The sequence below is a fragment of the Argopecten irradians genome, chromosome 5, assembly GCF_041381155.1.
Source record: "Argopecten irradians isolate NY chromosome 5, Ai_NY, whole genome shotgun sequence".
Lineage (NCBI taxonomy): Eukaryota > Metazoa > Mollusca > Bivalvia > Pectinida > Pectinidae > Argopecten > Argopecten irradians.
The window spans coordinates 5374882-5380326 of NC_091138.1; the positions used below are offsets into that span (position 1 = coordinate 5374882).

Below are 5445 nucleotides of genomic sequence, written 5' to 3' on the forward strand. Positions count from 1 at the left end.
AAAAAAAGTGCTTCATCCCACATTTGAACGTAAAACTTAAGCAATCTGTTCATATATCGTTCGCGAAAAATAAAAAATCCTAGGAACAATTATAAAAAAAATTTCCTAAGCCGAATCAGTTAATATTAAAACTAAATGTTATATGTAGCACCACTAATAGCACAACCCATAGACAGTATGCTTCCAGCCTGCTGACAAATGAGTATTTTTATCACTATTGAAAACAACAGTAGCTAAGTCGAGACTATTTAGTATTTTTCTTCAGGTCACAAAAATAACGTTACTTAAAAAACACCATTACCACTACCACCTATTGAAAAGTTTTGAGCTATTTAACTTTACTTCAGGTTAAAAATATAAACAACCCATTAATTGCCATCCCGAAACAAATGCCGTGCCCTATATCCTATATGGAAAATGAAGTACCTTGATTGCGCATGCACTAAAGGGCAAAACAAATTATTTTATGTTAATTAGAACATATAATATACCACGATTAAAACACCATGTTATTGTTCAAATGATAGATATCCCATTTATCTTATCTCTATAAAATAGATCGGCGGCGGTGGAGCATCTTAAAAATACGGAGGATACGACTTATTTTAAGTATTTTTTATTATACATACATATACAAAATATACACACGGAATACTATTTGGTAAATTATGCCGGATTTATCAAAGGAATGAAAGCAGGCAGGACAAGTTTCTAGAAGAAAATAGAAATCTAGAAAGCAGATATAAAAGGTTAAAGCGACATGTACTTTAAATAATTTGTTCTGTATGCTTAGATATGGATTTCAAATGTTTATTTAATATTCTATTACAATGATTGGTTATCTAAAAACGACAGGAAACGTGGGGAATACCTACCTCAAAAATGATAAAAATAGACCGTCATATTCTATTTTTGGAACATAAAACGAAAGCTGGCCGAAAGCGACGCGTCTAAATGTCCCCCCACCCCCCCCCCCCCCCCCCCCCCCCCCCCCATAAACAGATGAACAAACAAACTTGCTCGAACATGACAAGGGAATAATCAGTTTTTCCACATTTTTAAAGAATTTATTCTTACTTTACGATGGTTTGTCAAATGAAGATTTAAGCCTTATTTGTTATAAAATGAATGTGTATTATTAGCATGAAGACATGATAAGTCAAAAGTCAAACTAGGATCTTTTCATTCGACAGGACACCAGCGAAGAGAGGCGTTCCTGACTTATTGCAAATTTGTACCTCACGCAAGTATAAAAGTGGGGAGTTGCTCCCGTTCTCTTGCATTTCAGTGATCCATTTATATTTACCTACTTTCCCAATCGCGCACGTCACTGACTCTTGACGTAGAGAGAGGTCACTAAAGTTCAACACTACTATACTATCGTTAAAAAATTCGACCGGGCCAGTTCAAAATACGGAAAGATGAAATTTCCATTATAATTATTTTATTTGACACATTTGTACAATAACTGATATATTACTTAGTAAGGTATCTGACACATCTTAAATATGTATTTTAATCAAATTTACATGGTTTATTTAGGTTCCTGTCTCTTTAATAGCTACACAAAAAGCAGATTTTATTCCAATATCTATGTTAGTGTGAATGGGTATATCTACCACGTGCAATAAATAATACTACCCTCTATCCAAGCATAAATAAATCTTGTCACAAATATTAAAAATCAAAATAAATAAAAAATAGAATATGTCGGGAAATATCACTGGAACTTTTGATATGATAAAACATGTCTATCAAGTGTATAAAGGAGTGGGGAAAAAACCTGCATAATATACGGTCCATCAGTCTCCACTTGAGGCTTTGAAAGATCAACCTTGAATTCATCAACTGTTGAATAGTTATCTTTCCAATAAGACCTTATTTTACTCCAGAACTATGTAAAACACAATACAGTCAGAATATCAAAACTAGAGTTTACTTGTAGTATTAGTGTATGGATTGGAATATGATTATGATACATGGTCAGATCGGGTAATTTTAATATCTCAATATTAACAGGTTTAAATCAAACTTTTGAATCGTTAAAAACATAAATTAAATGCAGATATGTTTGGACAGTTACCTTTATGCTAGCATGAACGTGACATAATCTGCGCTTTTGATGTATTTTGGTCTTAAAAATAGCTTAACATGTGTATTATATTCGACATACCTTCGTTCTTTCTTTCTCACAAAGCCTCGTCCTCCTGCCATCAATAGTTGAAATGCATTGCTTGCTTTACGTGTCGCATGTTTGGAACATTCATCGATCTTCTGTTTAAGTTCTTCATCGTGACTTTGACAACGAAATTCCAAAATCTTTATGGTATAATTTGTGACATCGCCATAAGATTATCCCGGCCCTATCTGAAAACCTGCAGATTGTGCAGTTTCTTTTCCAAATATAATGCAAACCACTTTTGTTTTCTCATGGTACTGGTAAAATATATCGCCACACATCACGGTATTTGGCAGTGATGTCATAATTTTCTTATCTTCCATATGATTACATTTGTGAAACGTTAAAGCCATCACTACGGACGGCGTGCATTAAGTCCGCCATGTTTTTGAACAGCCTAATGCAAGCGTTTACATGACGTGAATATCTAACAAAAAACGTAAGACGGGCTAAATTTCCGGCACTTTCCGGCTGACCCACTCCAAAAAATAAGGGTCGGCGGGTTAAAAAAGGGTCGGTCTGGAAAGTGGAAACACAAATGTTTTTCTTTGCCTAACAAAAGGCAAATCAAAATTAGACATACTGGGTTACACTCTGACCGGGCATGCTATCTTTGAGCAGCCGGGTCTACTTCATTTGACACCTGGGTCTACTAGCTTTTAAACTTCAGGATTTGGTCGACAATCAAAGTGGGAGTGTCAGCTCCTCTCTGACACTCGGCAAAATGGGAGTGGGACGATTCCTTTGTCCTTTATCAGTACCATGACACCAGGTAGCATGTGTCTGTTTATGTCTTTGGAGCAGGCATTCTTTGATTAGATAGCAATAAAACCGTTTCAGAGTTTTATCGCGACGAGTCGAAACACGAATATATCGCAGCCACAAACAACATCTTGCACACACGGGTTTGTAATGAATCAATCTGATTAAAATACAGATCCTTATCATCACTACGTTGGGTAAGAGGATCTGAGAACGTCTCATTAGGGGTCACGTCAAGATGACCTTTTGAAATGGCCAATCTAATTGGCCCTGCCAGAATCTTGACTGGGGAAGAAATAGTTTGATATGTAGTCGTCTCGCCCAAAGCTAATTGTTTATGTATACTTGGGCGAAAAGATGTTTTCAATTGATGTTGTAAGGTGTAGAAACTGCATTTGCTCTGAAGTACACGTGGTATAAAGGTCATCTGGACGTGACCCCTTATGGGATATTGTCAGATCCTCTATTGAACGGAGTGGTTATAAGGATTTGTGTTTTAATCAGATTGGTAATGAATTAATGTCCAAACAACCAGGGTCATGTAAGGACGGGTTCCCGTGAATGCGGTGTGTAGTGCGAGGTGGCGGTATATTCGTGTTTTGTCTTCTTGTATACTGGAACTCTTCGAGTTATATAGTTCTAAATCACTGGAGCATGTCGCTGAAGCACACCCTGACCAGTCACATTGTATTGTATTGACAACGGGCGAACCAGTCCTAGTCGTCCTATTGCCTGTACGCTAAGCAGGAACAGAAACTTCCACTTTTACAGACTTTGGTACGTTTAGGCGAGGGGAGATACCTGCTGACCACCTGGGCATATATTACATTCTGACCAACTGGGTTTACCACCTGCTGACCACCTGGACATATAACCTTCTGTTCACCTGGGTCTCCCACCCGCTGACCACCTTGGCATATAACCTTCTGATCACCTGGGTCTCCCACCCGCTGACCACCTTGGCATATAACCTTCTGATCACCTGGGTCTCCCACCCGCTGACCACCTGGGCATATTACCTTCTGACCAACTGGGTCTATCACCTTCTTCTGAACACAGGAATCTACTTCCCTCTGACCACCTGGCCTACTATTACCTTTTTCATTGTAATTCAAAAAACTTTTTCTATGTATGCTTTTTGATCTGTTTCTAATCACCAACTTCTAGTTCCTTCCCTTGTTTCTAAATAACTAGTTCTACTTATGTTTCGATTAAAAGCTTCCCCTCCCTTCCAAAACACCAATTTTCATCAATTTTCTTCCATTAAAAAGCCGGCATATGACTGAATTGCGTTAATTTGAATGAATGCTTTTCATTTTCATATCGGTCTTTGTTATTTGAGATTGTATATATCATCCAAATGAAAAACATAAGTAAATTTAATTATTTTGGGTTAATAGTAAGTTCAGGAATTGTTTCGAAATTCCTATTTACACTATTGAGTATTTACCACATTGAAGCTATGGGTTATAATACTGATCCAGAATGTGTGTCAGTAGCCATGTGTTTTGCTTTATAGCAGCATGCTTGAACAATGTTAGTAATTAATAAGAAGGCATTTGATGACTCCTGTTATTAGCAGGTAATTTATTGAATACAAATGTAGATGTATGCTATCGATGCATTATCTCCATGAATGCATACATTTACTTAAATAATGATACCAGTTCCCCTGTGATTTTATAAAATACGCTTACAGGAGTAATTTATAAAGCATGCTAGGCGGAGCTGTATTAAGAAATAAATTAAGGTTGACAAAAGTAATGTTAATGAACGATAAAATTGTAGAGATTTAGTTTACTTAATCTTAGCAGGATGATGTTCACGATTATGTTCTATATCATGTTTGTTATATCACTAGCTGTATCGTGTTGTGTTAATTACAGGGAGGTTTGCTGTAACTATCGACGTAATGTTTTGTATATCACAAGGTCATCGTGTTCTATTTATTATTTGGAAGTTTGCTGCAGCAATCAACAAAAGGTGGCCAATATATCGTTTGATAGGTCATCCTATTCTATGTACTATTAGGCGAATGAAATATTTATATTGTAGTGTATATTATGTGTATTAAGCACATAGGACTGTTAATGGTATCAAATAAATTGTTAAAGGAAATATATATAGTATTACATGTATATCCCATCTTGTATTACTGTTCCATTCGTTACCACTAAATTAATAGTGTAAAGAATTATGGTTTCTTTTGTATGCATTGTATCCGCGTTAAATGATAAAATAAGGCCAGGATTTTCAAATATGCCACGTGTGAATCAATGGGGAATACCTGGTATAAAACCTTGCTTGTATATGAGTTTAAACAAATGGATAACATTTCACGTAAATATGTTCAAGTGACATTGATGTAGATAGTATATGTTTTGTTTTAGTTTCGTCCCGACATCGATACACATAAGTGACCCGCAAGAACGACACAGATGTATGACATCTTTTTTTAAAAATCTGATAATCTGTAACATCGTGGCACAAAGAAATCACCTTTT

General features: G+C 36.1%; 1 pseudogene; it reads right to left on the reverse strand.

Annotated features, from left to right (window-relative positions):
• Positions 1-1720: 1720 nt before the first annotated feature.
• LOC138324228 (uncharacterized) lies at positions 1721-2550 on the reverse strand (annotated as a pseudogene).
• Positions 2551-5445: the final 2895 nt, after the last annotated feature.